At 38.6% G+C, this 17046-nt stretch overlaps 1 protein-coding gene across 2 annotated transcripts in view; it reads left to right on the top strand.

The window, feature by feature from the left end:
• The first annotated feature begins 390 nt into the window (after positions 1–390).
• PPM1A (protein phosphatase, Mg2+/Mn2+ dependent 1A) overlaps positions 391–17046 on the top strand; it is a 43180-nt gene continuing 26524 nt past the window's right edge. The window contains exon 1 of one of the 2 annotated variants that reach the window (XM_082386661.1): positions 391–827. The gene's annotated coding sequence lies outside the window, so the exon portion shown is untranslated. The remainder of the gene's footprint in view (positions 828–17046) is intronic. The other variant, XM_082386660.1, reaches the window with a different exon arrangement.

Genomic DNA, 17046 nt, shown 5'->3' with positions numbered 1-17046 from the left:
TCGTGCGTGTATCGGCTGCACTAGCGTGTGGGTGGGTGGTAGTAGAGTGTGTGGGTTGTTGCCCTTAGGGACCGGAGGCGTGTGGCTGGGGCACCTCCGTTCCGATCCGGGATTCGGATGCTCCCTTCAGCTTGGGCCTGAGGCCGGGGCCGCGAGGCGATTGCGGCGACACAAGCCGGGTAGGGCAGTGACGTCATCTGCGTCCGTCCCTCCCCCGCTCGCCTGCCCGCGCTGCAGTTCCGGCCCAACGACATCCGGGTCTCTCCAGCTGCTCCACCGCGCCGCGGCTGTAGTTGGGGCTGAGCCGACGGGACGGGGCGGGGCGGGGCGGGGCGGGGCGGGCGGAGGCGTGGGGGAGGGGCAGCACAACGCCGACGTGAGCGCGCCTGCGCGGGGACGCGCTCGAGGCGACGGCGGCGGCGCTAAGAGCGGGAGCGCGCGCAGGAGCGAGGGAGCAGTGGTCTCTGAGCCGGCCCGGCCCGCAGCTTCGGGTGCTCGGGCAGCTGCAGCTCGGGAACCGGTGGTTGGGGAGGGGGGGTGGGGGGCGTCAGGCAGGTGGGGCGCGAAAGCTATGAATCTTCGGCTCTTCCTCGTCTTCCTCCGGGACCCGCTCTCCGCCTCCCGCTCCAACGCCCGGATGATCTGAGCCGCGAGGGCGCCGAGAGCCGGGGGCCCGGACGCAGCCCGGCTCCTCCCCTCCTCTGCCCCCTCCCCGGCCTGACCTGGCCGGCCGCCGCCGCGGTGATCCTCTTCCCGCCCCCTCCCCGGCCGCCGTCGCCGCCGCCGCCTCGGCGGACTAGGGACCTGCCCGCCCTCTGCTGCTCCGGGTAAGCGCGACGCTTGGGCCGAGGGCGGGCGGGCGGCGCGGGCCTGCGCGGCGGCGACCAGGCCTGGGGCCTGTAAACAAGCCGGGCGTCTGCCCGGGCGCTCCCGGGAGGAGACGCGACAACTCCACCCCCTGGCCCGGCCTCCTCCCCGGAGCCGGGCGGCGGGCGGCGAGGGGTTAACGCTCCGCGAGGGCGGCGGTGGGGAGGCGGGGGCGGGGTGTTTGTGGCGGCGGCGGCGCGGGGAGGGGGCGCGACCCTCCGGCCGCCGAGGCCGGGCGGGGTGTTTGTGGCGGCGGCGCGGGCGAGGGCCGCGGACCGGCCCGTCCCGAGAGCGGCCGGCGGAACTTTCCCCAAGCGGGGAGGGGGCGTCCGGCACCCGCACCCGCCCGGCCACCCTGGGCTCCAACCCCTGGAGGGAGGCCGGGAGAAAGAAGAGGGGAGGCCTCCTTTGGACCGGACTTGGCCGCGAAACACTAAATTCTGGAGAATTAGCTTCAGGTTTTATAGGGGGCGGAGCTGAGCGTGAGGCTCCTTCAGAACTCGTCAGTGATGTTTCCAATTCATTCATTATTAAGGCATCGAACGAATCCACCGAAGTAAATCGAACTGATTTCTTCTCCTCTTTTTAACCGTGTAAATTGTGTGGGTAAAAGTTGTTGATGTTAGAGTTTGGTTGAGATGTGGTTCTGTTCTGCTTGTACATTTTAAATATTTTCTTGAAGGACAGCTGGCTGTGGAGTGCCTCTACCAACCGCAGTTTTAGATACGTTTTGAAAATTTCATCACCGGAGGTATTTCTTTTTTCTCAAGCACCGCATGGTACTTAAAAATCCACAAAGGTCATACTTCAGTTGTCCAAGCCAAGAAATTTGTTCGCCGCCGCGCCCCTAACCCTAAATTTTCTGCTAATTGGTGTAATGAGCCGAATGCATTTTAAGTGATTGAAAGACCATGGGAGGTGTAAAAATCTATGGGAGGTAGTTATTATTTTCCCGGAGTAAATGATTTTGACATTAGTGAAGGAAGTTAGGAATTAAAAAAAAAAAATTGTTCTGAGGAAGAAGGTTTAATCTTTTCAAATTTGCACACTGGAATTTTAAACACAATCACTTTTTAGGTGCACAGAGCTCTGAAGAGTCAGAGCGCTTATTTATTTTAACAGTGCTCTTCTGAGCCTTAGAGGTTCCAGAGCTCTCAGGAGTCCAGCAGGGCTTGCTCCCCAACTGCTCTTTCAACTCGAACAACTTCACTTTTATATTTTTATCTTTTTACATATTGGGCCTTTTCCAGAGTGTAGTTCTGTAACTCACAGATTAGGAAACTGACTAGGGCAATAGTGACCCACCCCTCTGCCTATTTTATAAATATAGATGTTCCCTTTATCGATATAATTTTTTTTTTGCCAATAAATAATTTGAAGCCCAAAATAACATTCCTTGTTTGATGTTTTAGTTCTGTTCCTATGTGTAACTCACATATATCTGTTTAAACATTCAGTCATACAAGGCTGATTACTTTTAACCTGCAAGTTACAGCAATACCACATGAAACTATAATGAGCTAGACATGGAAATTAAGACATTTTTGATTAGATATCACTAAATATTTTTCACATCAGTGAAAAATATACCTCTCCCATCAGTAATTATGGGAGAGGTATATTAAGACTGGTAAAGTTTGGCTAGCTACCTCAGTATATATTTGAGAAATAAAATGGTTGAATGCTTGAATCATCAAAAATTCTTTTTATGTGATGTGTGTGTGTGTATTTTAACATATAATATAAAAGTGGTTTATATTTTAGTTTGAAGAGCAAAAGTGATGCCCATAATTACAATATAAACTGTTGAAGGGAACACTGCACTAGGAGACAATAATTGTTTGGTCATGGCTGTGCTCCAAAATAATCAGCAAAGCCAGAGGGGTAGATTATATTATCAAATGTACTGTCCAGTTGTTATATTTTTTTATTCTCAACATTGTCTATTTAATATGCTTTGACTAAATGCCTGTTATGTGCCAGGCACTTAGATGTTTCAGCATTCTGAAGCTGATTTTCTTTCTGGGTTGTCTCTTATTTAAAAGAATTTAAAGTTGTTGATTGTTATTTAGGAAAGATATTTCTGTAGGTAGCTTTTATTGATTTTTCTGTTGGGATTGAGAAGTCTAGAAAAACTCTTGGGAGGAAGGCAGATGGAGATTCCACAAGAGACAAAGGGTGGTTGAGACTACAGGTTTGAACAAGCACACGACCCTTGGTAATTTCATGTGGAGAGCATTTTAAGAACACATTGTTAAGGTTTTTCTGTCAGTTAAAGCTGGGTCTTGCTTATCTTGACTTGTTAATAAACCTTCATTTGAAAATTTGTTCTCTAATACCCAATTTTTTTCAAAGAAATTAATAGTACATCGTGTTGTCACATGGTAAATATTGCTAAGCAGTTAGTAAAAACCTACAGTCTTTGAATTTGTTCCCGTAACACCTAGACTGTTTATTATAGTGGCTAATAGCATGTGTAGCTGATTCTGGTTTAACTGTAAATGCTTATTTATTTAAAAATTTAAAACTAAAGGCTGACATATGTCCATAGGGAGCTTGTTATCCCTGAAATGCTCATGCATGAGAGCTGGATTTATTTCTTAAGATGTGAGGTTGTGATCATGTAGAAATAACTAATTATAAGTTGATAATTTCAATGATCCCCTGAATGACTGACTCTTGTCTGGGCACCTGACTCTGAGTGGTACTCTTGACTACTTTCCATCCTTAATCAAATCAGAGGAAGGAGGCAGCCCTGTAAGAAAATCAGCGCAAGTGGTGTCCTATAAGTTAAACAAGATAAAACAAGGTGTGGCCCTGTGAAATATATGGACCTTGGGGGAAGGGAAAGGTGTGAGGCAACTAGGTAAAAGTCTGTGCCTTCCTGTACCCTGGGTAGTAACTTTATGCCAGAATATGTTCTGTCTTCCATCTCATATTACGTTGGTGACAAAATTTTAAAACTTGAGTTGCTTCATTTATTATTTCACTATTAGCCAGGAAATTCTCTGAATTTCCACCTGGGATTATTAACTACTCTTATATGAAAGTAACTTGGGTTAAATTATATCAAAATCAAAAGGTTGATTACCTCTATTTTTCTTCTTTTGTTCTTTCCAATGTCTAATGTGCTCCGTATTACACAAGTAACAGTTTTATATTTTATTGAGTCTCCAGAATATATTTCTTGATGATTTTGACCTTTGTATGTCCTAGCTATCTGTGTACTACCTAGATAAGCTCTTTACCTAGCTTTTCTTTTGCTGAGGCAGGTAGGAGGAGCTAGAGAAAGTAATTAAGAGAGGTGAGCTTCTGTATACCTTTATCTAAAATGTAATAGACTTTAGAATTTTTCTAAGAAACTGAGGGAAAGGTACTGGATGTTAATGTGTGTTAATAGATTGTTGATACTGTGTTTATAAAATTAGAGATGTTTTAAACATTCCTTGAGTAAATGTGATAAAGAAGGGAGTTTGAGTTTTAATACAATTCTTAACATGTTTATCTGGATCCCATTGACTTAGTTTATGTAGTATTCATGTTTGGGATCTGGATTGAAAGTCACTAGATTTTTTTGTGGCTGATATGATTTGAATTAAAATTCTATGAAACCAAACTAATTCTAGATACAAAAGAAAGTGAATAATAAAAGCCATAATTTATAGAAAATAAAGCATCAGCCTTTAATTTTCACCACAACCTTCTAAAGCATATGATGTTATCTTTGTGTTACAGATGAAGAAATGTAGGCTTAGAGCGTCTAGTAATGTGCCAGAATCAGATCTGTAAATACAAAATTATTTTCAAAATACTCCTGAGTAGACTTTCCCCAATTAGATTAGCCTTGTTATTCCTAGGAGTCAAAATTTGAAAAGCTGAATGTTACACTTCTGATACAGATTCCTAGAATTAAAAGGAACCTTACAAATTTATGTAGTTAAGTCTTCCAATGCAAGATTCCCTTCTAAAACATTCAGTAAAGATTTAAGAAGTTAAAATCATTTTCTCATTCCCAAAGTTTCAGAAGTCAACAGAGATTAACAGTTTTATATGTTTAGCTATCATTGTTCAGATCGAGAAATTGAATCAATATTAATTCTCAAATGGTTGATATCTGTATTGAAGGACTTAAGGAAATGTTTCTGAGTACGTACAGTCAGTGGAGCCACATTGTAGGCTCCAGAGAACATGGTAAAACTTCCTAGTGGGGTGATCTTGGGCAAGCTACTTGATTTTTCTAAGCCTCAGTTTTCTTTATCTGTCAAATGGAAAAGCCTTTCTCATTAGGTAATCTTGAATATTAAATGAGATAATCATGTAAAGCACTTGACGTATTTTCTACTGTAAAGAAATACCAAATAAATGGTAGCTGCTATTATTGAGTATGTGAAATCTTGAGATACTTACGGGAATAGAAACTTAGTGAGTGTGAGAGGGTTGTCTTTCAGTATAGTTTTAGCAGTGAGCCTGGAAGACAAACTATAAGTCTTCGGATTGAGTAGAGACTTTAGAAGAGGTGCTAAAGGTTGTGGGCAGATAGAACTTGTATATGAGCAGACTAAAAGTTAAGAGGTAATGGAAAAGAAAGTTGAGTATGAGTAGATTTATTTGACTGTATGAAGCTGGAGAGAAGTCATTAGGTTAATGATTAGGTGGGAGTCGATGGTTAAATAGAGGATAAAGAGTAAGTAATAAAGCAAAGGTGAATGTTCAGACAAGAATGATCAGTAAACGAGGAAGGACACAGGTTGGTGTTTTGAAGAGGGGTTACGGTTCATGATTAGAAATGGTCAAGAAGATATTGCTACAGAAAAGATGCAAAAGAGAGTAAGAAAAATAAATTATTCTAATTAACTCAGTTCTTCTTGTGAAACAAATAAAAAAAGAAAATAGGGAGTCTTCATGAAAGGCATTAAGGCTTTGTATGTGGGTCCTGGGTTATATAAGGTTGAAAAATTGTACTGGAATATTTCAGGTCTTACTACCTCATACCCAAACCATGTTTTAACACTCCAACTGGTCTTTCCTACTAGCATCTTGTACTGCATCTCCCTCCTCCATCACATTATTTCTCTGCTCAGTATGTTTAGTGACTCCCTTTTGCCTCTAGAATAAAGCTTAGAATTCTTGGTTTGGCTTTGACACGTTCCATGATTCGACCTCAGGACTGATCTATTTCAACCAAACTGGTCCTCTTGCCATCTCTGGAGCACATCCTGAACTTTTCTCTCTCTCAGTGGGTCTTTGCTCATGCTAATTGATAGTTCAGAATTCTTGTTCCTCCTTCTCCAGCTTTTGTTTTCTTTTTTTATCAAAGCTCATTTCTATTATTTTCTCCCCCACAAAACCTTTCCTGATCACGAGAGTGTTTCATTTCTGTTCTCTCTGTACTTCTACAGCATTATGATTGTATTATTTGCATGGCTTTAATCATATACTTTACTGTTAAGCATTTGTGTTTTAAGTATAATTGTGTGTTCAATTTAATTATAAAATTCAGAAGGGGAAAGTACAATAACTTTACTGTACCCAAAGCCTGGCACAGTGCCTGTGGATAGTGGACATTCAGATATTTTGTAAGTATTAGGCAAAATCTACCTGAGAAGGAGTGATTGCTGTAGCAGGTGGCGAAAGAACTTAAAAGCTTTCTGGTGGCAGGTATTTCTGACTCTGTTCTTATATATTATTTTGGCTGAACCTGGATTTTTTTTTTTTTTTTTTTTTTTGGCCGCACCACTTGGCTTGCAGGGTCTTAGTTCCCTCACAAGGGATTGAACCCGGGCCATGGCAGTGAAAGCACTGAGTCTTAACCATTGGACTGCCAGGGAACTCCCCCTGAACCTAGATTTTAAGTGTGAAGGTTATACAAATCGGAAGGGTGGCAGAGCTGTTATGTTGGTATAGAAAATTATGTTGGCTGATTTTGGACCTAAGTATTTCATTTTAACTTCTTATGTTTTGGCTTTGAGGGTTAACAGGACATTCATAACCATCATGCATCTCTTTCCAGAGTTATATTTGCAAATATTATGAAGTAGGCATCCTTTTAACCGAAAGGAATTGTGGAATCACAATAACTAGACAATGTATTATTTAAAAAAGGGAGATAACTATCAACTTTTTTTTAAATTAAATTAAATTTTTTTAAAGAGCAGATTTTTATTATCTATCTTACACATATTAGTGTGTATATGTCAATCCCAATCTCCAAATTCATCCCACCACCACCCCTGCCCCGCCCCACACTTTCCCCTTGGTGTCCATATGTTTGTTCTCTACATCTGTGTCTCTATTTCTGCCTTGCAAACCGGTTCATCTGTACCATTTTTCTAGATTCCACATATATGCGTTAATATACGATATTTGTTTTTCTCTTTCTGACTTACTTCACTCTGTATGACAGTCTCTAGGTCCATCCACGTCTCTACAAATGACCCTATTTCGTTCCTTTTTATGACTGAGTAATATTCCATTGTGTATATGTACCACATCTTCTTTATCCATTCGTTTGTCGATGGGCATTTAGGTTGCTTCCATGACCTGGCTATTGTAAATAGTGCTGCAATGAACATTGGGGTGCATGCGTCTTTTTGAATTATGGTTTTCTCTGGGTATATGCCTAGTAGTGGTATTGCTGGGTCATATGGTGGTTCTATTTTTAGTTTTTTAAGGAACCTTCATACTGTTCTCCATAGTGGCTGTATCAGTTTACATTCCCACCAACAGTGCAAGAGGGTTCCCTTTTCTCCACACCCTCTTCAGCATTTGTTTGTAGATTTTCTGATGCCCATTCTAACCGGTGTGAGGTGTACCTCATTGTAGTTTTGATTTGCATTTCTCTAATAATTAGTGATGTTGAGCAGCTTTTCATGTGCCTCTTGGCCACCTGTATGTCTTTGGAGAAATGTCTATTTAGGTCTTCTGCCCATTTTTTGATTGGGTTGTTTGTGTTTTTAATATTGAGCAGCACGAGCTGTTTATGTATTTTGGAGATTAATCCTTTGTCAGTTGCTTCGTTTGCAAATATTTTCTCCCATTCTGAGGGCTGTAGTTTTGTCTTGTTTATAGTTTCCTTTGCTGTGCAAAAGCTTTTAAGTTTCATTAGATCCCATTTGTTTATTTTATTTTTTTAATTTTATTTTGCTTATCTTATTTATTTGTTTTTATTTCCATTACTGTAGGAGGTGGGTCATAAAAGATCTTGCTGTGATTCATGTCAAAGAGTGTTCTTCCTGTGGTTTCCTCAAAGAGTTTTATAGTGTCCAGTCTTAACATTTAGGTCTTTAATCCATTTTGAGTTTGTTTTTGTGTATGGTGTTAGGGAGTGTTCTAATTTCATTCTTTTACATGTAGCTGTCCAGTTTTCCCAGCACTCTTATTGAAGAGACTGTCTTTTCTCCATTGTATATCCTTGCTTCCTTTGTCATAGATTAGTTGACCATAGGTGCATGGGTTTCTGGGCTTTCTGTCCTGTTCCACTGATGTATATTTCTGGGTTTGTTTTTTTTTTGCCAGTACCATATTGTCTTGATTACTGTAGCTTTGTAGTATAGTCTGAAGTCAGGGAGTCTGATTCCTCCATCTCCTTTTTTTTCCATCAAGATCACTTTGGCTACTATCAACTTTTAATTTGAGTCAAACAAATGTCTGATATATGAATAGTCTGTTTTCATATAAATTTCTAAGCCAAACTTTAAACCTTATCAAATTGTTATGCTATTTCTAGTATTTAGAAAATGCATAGTAAAATTTCCTTTATTGAATTTTTTGAATGGATAATTTTATATAGGCAGTCTGTGGCTGCTTAGATCCACTTATTGGAGTATGATACTAATGAGACCAGAATCATGAATTTGATTCTTTGTGTGGCTCTTAACTTTTTCTAGCCTTAACATTAGCTAGTAACAATGGTAACTAACATTATTGACCACTTACATGCCAGGCATTATCATAGAAATTTTCAAGTACTAGCTCATTAAATCTTTATATCTATCTCTATGAGATAGATACTGTTATTACTTGTATCTTGAAAGATGAGGAAATTAAGACAGAGGTTAATTTTCACAGCTAGTAACAGAAGCCAAACACATGTCCTTGGACTTTTCAAAGTAATTATATATGTGGGTCACTGCAGTTTCATTGCTACTGCTATAAGTAACTCTTTTGGCGATTGTGATGGGTTAGGAAATCTTTGTATATGAATGGTGTGACTGCAGTTCCATTGTACCCAGAGAGTGACTCTTGTGATTGAGCTGCAGTCTGAGGTGGAAGTGTACATAAAGTCGAAAAGTACAGTATCACATGTCATGTCAGCTCCCTTTAGAACTTTTCACCAAGAAGAACCATTAAATTTTTTACTATAAAAAGCACGTAAGTTAAAGCTATAATACAACTAGTACTATAAACCGTACACAATTTTGTCTTATGGCTTATTTTATTCATGTTCACTTCTATGCCTCCCACTGACATAAATGATTTCATCAGTCCTTCATTCAAAGGAAATTCTTAGTGAGTTTAGGAAGATAGTCTTAAACACAAGCTAATTGGTCTCACAATAGAGATTATACTATAAATGGAACATTTCAATATTAAGGTTTATTAAAAGTAAATTCCTTGAAAGCAGGGACCAGGTTTCATTTATTTTGAATAAGTGCTCAATATATGATTGTTTAATCTTTGTAGTCTCCCTGCTCATTTTCTGATAAACACATGACAAAGAAAATCGAATGTGAGCCAGAAGTACAGCATACTATGAGAGACCATAGGTCACAGATAATCTAGTTTAAATTTAGGCTGGTGCTTTGTATTCATCTGTGATATGACCGTCTCAGGAAAGGATATAGATAAACAGGTTTTTTGGTTGGTTGCTTGCTTTGTTTTGAGTCTTGCTGTATGTGGCTTAATTATTTTATTTAAAAATATGCTATTCAGGAACTGTTGTACTGCTTCAGAGAATAAGAACATAATTCATTACCAACTTTGAATGTCTTGACTTCTTAGCCCTGCTCCTTGTCTTTAGTATGAGTGGTAGAAAATTGTGTCATATTTCATATTATGTCTATAGGAGATATGCAGTTTGCTTACTTTGTTACCAAAATTTAGTAATGAAAATATTAACGATAAGGATAAGCAAGGAGTGGCTATGTATATATTTTTTGTTTTGTTTTACAAACAGAATTACAAAACTCACCAGACTTTATCTATTTATTTTTTTTTGGCTGTGTAGGGTCTTCGTTTCTGTGCGAGGGCTTTCTCTAGTTGTGGCAAGCGGGGGCCACTCTTCATCGCAGTGTGTGGGCCTCTCACTATCGCGGCCTCTCTTGTTGCGGAGCACAGGCTCCAGTCGCGCAGGCTCAGTAGTTGTGGCTTACGGGCCTAGTTGCTCCGCGGCATGTGGGATCCTCCCAGACCAGGGCTCGAACCCGTGTCCCCTGCATTGGCAGGCAGATTCTCAACCACTGAGCCACCAGGGAAGCCCTTTACCAGACTTCAGAAAAACATTTTTGTAGTATTCCATCATACTTCAGAATATAAATAGGTAGTAAACACAATTTTCACTTTTCATAAAGCAGTAGACTATCATCCTTGTTTGGATGTCAAGGGGCTGATCTTAGAAATGGCAGCTTTTGTGGTCAACCCACAGTTTAATCCTATATTACTCCATATCTGTCATCTTCATTTTCTCTCTATAAATGCTTCCTGATACTATAAGTACTTTAACAACTAGTCAGCCATCTAGAGTGATCTTGTAGTGGTTTGCTACAGTCAGTAGAATCAGGAGCTCCTTAAGCGCAAATGGGATTGTTCATTTTATACAGTAAAACTCCCAGACTAAATTTAAGATATTTTTTGTCTAAAATACATTGAAAGTAGATTCCTAGCTCCCAGAAATTACTCCTTTGGGTTTAAATTACCTTATACTTTGCTTCTCACATAGAAAAGACTTTTTAAAAAATGTACCCATTCATGAATGTTGAATGAATGAGCAGATGAATAAGTAAATAGCCCAGGGAAAGAGAATGTATAGGCTCTAACTTCTAGTCAAAACTACATGTTTTCTCTTTTGTCCCCTTCAGCATATCTCATGTGGCACTTTTCAGTAATGAATGTGTATCTAATGATGTTGAGAAACTTTTAAAAGTCATTAGTGAACAGTAATCTGAAAATCAAGTTTTTGACTGGTAACCTGCAGCTTTGCAGGGTTTGATATTTTAATATTAGAAATCAATTGTGTTAGTTCTGCAGAGATTTTTAAAAATTAGAATTACGTATTCTATAGAATAACAAAGTGGAAATGGTAGGATACAATTCAGCTTCTATGGGAATACCTTTTCCTAGGTAGAAAACAATTCCTAACTCTGTTGACAAGGGAGAAGTCATGATGATGTCCCATATATTAATCAAGTGTCGCTATGTACTAGGTACTTATGAACAGAAGAGACATGATTCCTTCCCCCATGGATCTTAAAATCTAAACAGAGAGATAATTCACAGGGCCTTATGTGCTATGATAAGAGAAACGCAGGATTCTGTGAGCTCATGACTAATGGTAGATTTACTTCCCGAGACAGGGAACTGGGTAGGAGAAGGGGTAGGGAGTTGAGAAATTCATTTTGGGCCACATCATTTGAGGTATGGCTAATCAAGTATAGGAGGTGGTTGGATATATATATAGAGAGAGAGAAAGGTAGAATTTTCACTTTCAAAAAAACCCTTTTTTCTCTTACTTTCCAGCACCTTTTTCCATATACACAAAGCATCTCATAATGCAATTTATGGACTCAGTGAATTATTCTGTTTTGAAGAATGTTAGATTTTATGGACAGAAGTCTATCTTTTAAAGGCATATACTTTTTGGTCCTTTTTTCCAGCAGAGACATTATTCATACGTGTAAAATATTTAGAACCTTCACATATTTTGTGTTTGAATGAACCTTTTACCATCTTAAATATTTAATAAGTTTTATTTTTCCCTTATTTCAACTTAAATATACAGGGTTATCAGCAAACACAAATGCTCTCTGTGAGGGGTTTTGTTTTTTTTTAAGCAAAATTAAAAATGATGGATTGGCTGAAGAAATCAGTTATTGTTTTCTGGGTCAGTCAGAGTCTGAATCCTCAAATATGCAAGAATTAAAAAACAGCAAACTGGGAATTGAAACCACTTCTCAATATGTAGACTTCTCAATATGTATAAGTTATCCAAAACTGAGAAATTTGAAAAAGTTAACAGATGAAGCAAATTGAGATTGTGAATACCAGAACAGTCTTAGGAAACTTTAAAAACTAAATAGATCTGTGCCATCTCAATCTTTTAATGTTTTGCTATTCTATAAGGTTTAGTAAAAATAGGTCAGTATCTAATTTTATAGTCACTAGAACCCTCCAACTAAATTAAGGTTAGGTATTTTTCAGGCAATTGTGTACTTCTAAATTTTACTTTTAAAAATTGTGCAGTACATACTTTTGTAGCAATTAAAGAAGACTACCTTATGGAGTATGTGATTCAGATCACAGCACATGTGTAGAAGATGGTGATACATTAAAAAAAATCATGAAACATGAAGGAAACATCAAAAGTGGCAAGCTCTGTCTCACACACACTTTGTGAAATTGAAACTGCTGCTAATATCTGTGTAAACTGACTATAGTTTGAGTACTAAATGATGGGCTTTATGGAAATACTATTTAGCATAAAAGAGCTTTATCTGACTTATTTTTGTTGGTTTGATTGGTTGACTTTGGTTTTTTGAAATTTCATTTTTAACGTTTTAATTTAGGGTATTATTTAACTCAGTAACAGTATTTTGCATTAGAATTCATGTGAGTGAAATTTGGTTTGTTGAAGGATGTTAAGTAAATATTTAATTGAAAGAGTAAAGTAAATATTTAGTTGAAGCTATAAGATGAAGAGATACTGAGCAGCTGAGAAATTATCAGGTAACTTTTTTTAATCTGTGAAAAAATTTTAATATAGTATTTTTCATGTTACTGCAAATAATATATAGTCATCTTTTTAGACCTTTTTATGCAAAATAAAATACAGATACAGAAAGCCATATAAAACCATAGTAGTCTTTTCAAACGGCTTTATTAAGATATAACTAACAATAGCATGAAATTCACCCATATGAAGTTTACCACTCAGTAGTTTTCAGTGTATTAACAGAATTGTGCAACCATTACCACAATTTAATTTTAGAACATTTTCATCACACCCAAAAGAAACCTTGTTCTCATTAAGAGTCACTCACCATTCTCTTCTCCCCTGTCCTTTGTCAACCACTCATCTACTTTCTGTCTCTGTAGGTTTGCCTTTTGGATATTTCATATAAATGGGATCCAAATAACTTTTTGATCAGTGATTTCTAGCCTGATAAACATCATGTATATCTCATGAGATAGCCAGCTATGAATAATTTAGCCTCCTTTTATAGCTTAAATAATGGCTGTTTCCTCCTGTGACCAGGAAAAATTATTTAGTAATTGGAAATACTATCCAAATTTAAACCAGGAATCAGGTTCTTCACTAGTAGTATAACTTCAAGGAATATGTAGTCCTCACCTCCAGTAGTGCTTTTCACTGTGGGTTGCTCAGTAGCCCCTCAGCTTTGTTGATGTAGTAGCCATTTCTCTCCTACCTCACAAACTCAGACTTGCATGAATTCGCTGAAATATTTTCCTTGCCTGAACTCTGCCTTTTTACTCTCCCCTAAACACAAGAATGAGGAAGAATTAAAAGCAAGAAAGGGAAAACAGAAGAGATTGATTGCTCAGACTGGGGAGGGACAAAGAGCAAGAATAGAAATGGTATAAAATTTTCGAGGAGACTTAATTTGTGGGCAGAAGAATAATAAAACTTGGAGGTTGCTTAAAAGAGAGTAAGACCTAGAGGGAAGAAACAGAAGGCAAAAATGTTATAATATATTAGAAGATAAGAAGGAAAGTGAAATATAGAAAATTTTCAGTTCTGAATTTTAGTCATATGTCTGTGAAGCACAAATGATGAATCCATTTTCTGATGAGGTGTAATGCCCTTATTTTCTTTACAAAAATTTGTAGGAATTTTGAAGCTAAACCATAGTCATATGTTTCTTTTGGGTTATTTGAAGATCCTCAGGTTTGAACCTGTGCAGACTCAGAAACTCCTATCACCTTGGGATTATTCTTTAGAGAAATCCCAGAGAAAATAAAAATGGCACTGTGCCCCTGGGCTTTCTGAACTGGAGGGGCAGAATCCTATTCTGGGTGCTACCATATTGGGCTGCTTCAGAGTTCCAGAATTAGCCAGAGAATGGCAATAATTGAGAAATCGCTGCTGCCAGAGAAAATCTTGATTTGTTAGAGGTACCTTCTGGTTGGATTAGAATTGTTAGTGAGATTTTAGGGATACTCAGTAAAATTGCCCCCAGAGATCTTGAATCCCTCGTCTAGCTTTTAAAGTCAGTAAAATCCTATAATAAGCAAACTGGAATTTTGGGGGGAGGGGAGTGCACACTAATGGGAACTCTTAGTACCTATATTTGACCACTTGGATGATATGTTTAAAATCCGATATTCAGCTCCTTATCAGAGATATGCCTACAATGTTTTATATATACATTTTTAAGGAACAGCTGATGAAGATAGGTTACATTTTCTTTAGAACAACTGAGATTTATTATTTAACAGGTAAAATGTGTTATCTAATTTAAGTGAATGTTCTAAGTACTGGAAACCAAGTTTACAAAATATGTGTATAATTTGCTTTAATAACAAGCATTCCTTTATTTACAAAAGAACTCCTCTATATATAATCTATGACTGTTTATTAGATTATTTATATTGTAGAAAGAGAAGCTTAAGAGTACTTGTTGATTTGACTGACTATAAGATTGAGCTTTATTACAAGAATATTTAACCAGAGAAACCTGTGAAAATATTTTTGGTCTTGAGGAAGATTGGAGGAATGTTCTAGAGGAATGTTCTTGGCCCTGTGAACTGCAAACTAATGGACTATATAAGAAACTTCTATCTCTAACTAAATAAAGATGTGAAAATTTAAAGATTGCTATGATTTAAGTATATTTAGAAAATATGAGATACCAGAGGAGCATTTGTTAAATGAAATTAAGCCTCACTGTATAGTGTAAGGTACCATTATTTTGCTGGTGTCTTCTGATTCTTTCAGTGGAATAGATGTTGGTAATAGGGTCTAGAGAACTCTACAACTTCTGTGTTTCAGGGAGTTGACATGAACAGAGATTAGTTAGTATTTCCTGGGCTTCCAGGAGCACTGCAATGTCCAGGTCTTAAATTTCTTAGCGCCTACATCTGTGGACTGTTTATGCTACTTACTGTTGTTGGAGAATTTAGTTTTTTTTTTTTTTTTTTTTAATTTTATTTATTTATTTATTTATTTATGGCTGTGTTGGGTCTTCGTTTCTGTGCGAGGGCTTTCTCTAGTTGCGGCAAGCGGGGGCCACTCTTCATCGCGGTGCGCGGGCCTCTCACTATCGCGGCCTCTCTTGTTGCGGAGCACAGGTTCCAGATGCGCAGGCCCAGTAATTGTGGCTCACGGACCTAGTTGCGCCGCGGCATGTGGGATCCTCCCAGACCAGGGCTCGAACCCGTGTCCCCTGCATTGGCAGGCAGATTCTCAACCACTGCACCACCAGGGAAGCCCCTAGTTTTCTTTTTCACCTTCCTCTTTCTCTCATACTTTGGTTGTAGGTTTTTTGAAGTGAACGTAATTTTTTAAATTTCCTCAACTCAATGAGCTAATTTACTGCATTTATTTATAATCTGTTTAAGTCATTCTTTGAGTTTTTAGTATCCACGATTTTTTTTACTTTGATTTCTTTTTTTAATTTTATTGAAGTATAGTTGATTTACACTGTTGTGTTAATTTCTGCTATACAGCAAAGTGACTCAGTTGTACACATATATTTTTCATATTCTTTTCCATTATGGTTTATCAAAGGATACTGAATATAGTTCCCTGTGCTATACGGTAGGACCTTGTTGTTTATCCATCCTATATATAATATTTTGCATCTGCTAATCCCAATCTCCCAATCCTTCCTAACCCCCACCCCACCTCCCCCTTGGCAGCCACAAGTCTGTTCTCTATGTCTGTGAGTCTGTTTCTGTTTCGTAGATATGTTCATGTCATATTTTAGATTCCATGTATAAGTGATATCATATGGTATTTGTCTTTCTCTTTCTGACTTTTCGCTTAGTATGATAATCTCTGGGTCCATCCATCTTTTGTAAACACATCCATGTTTGCAATAATGCAAATGGCATTATTTCTTTTTAATGGCTGAGTAATATTCCATTGTATACAGTATACCACATCTTCTTTATCCATTCATCTGTTGATGGACATTTAGGTTGTTTCCCTGTCTTGGCTATTGTAAATAGTGCTGCTATGAACATAGGGGTGCATGTATCTTTTCGAATTATAGTTTTGTCTGGGTATATGCCCAGGAGTGGAATTGCTGGATCATATGGCAACTCTATTTTTAGTTTTTTTGAGGGACCTCCATACTGTTTTCCATAGTGGCTGCACCAATTTACATTTCCACCCAATTAAAAAAACAATTTTTTAAAATTTCCAAATGTGGCATTTAGTTCTTTCCCAGTTTGCCTGGTAATTTTTAATAATTTCTTATTTCTCATTTTTCTATTTTTTTTTTAACCTTATTAAACGTTTCGTACATAGCTATTTTATATCTTATATTCATTAATTCTAATATCTGAAGTCCTAATGAGACAGGAAGGAAGGGGGCAGGGCACAATCATTAAAAACAGGATACCACGAAAACTGGTTAGAACCTAGTTGGCCCAAGATGGTGGAAGATTCAACTTCCAGTAGACCTTGAGTTTCATTATACACTCATTGTAATACATTAGCATGCTAAATGACACACCCACGGGTGCCATGACAGTTCCCAGGCTGACCATAAAAGGCCAAAAGTGGGTGGTGCCCCAATTCCTAGAAATATCTGCCCTTGTCCAAGATATTTAGGATAGTCCTTCCACCTGTTAGCCTATGAAATTACCCAACCCATAAATACTAGCCACCCCCACACCTCTCGCCTTTTGAGACGGACCGCATTCTCTCTGTGGAATTTGTATCTCCCAGCACAACTCTCACTTTCCTAGAGGACCCCATGCCCTGGGGCTGCCTTTCTC

This window comes from Balaenoptera borealis (assembly GCF_965194805.1).
Source record: "Balaenoptera borealis genome assembly, chromosome: 3".
NCBI classification, from domain to species: domain Eukaryota; kingdom Metazoa; phylum Chordata; class Mammalia; order Artiodactyla; family Balaenopteridae; genus Balaenoptera; species Balaenoptera borealis.
The sequence above is the reverse complement of the archived record's forward strand: the minus strand, read 5'-3'. Positions and strand labels throughout refer to the sequence as shown.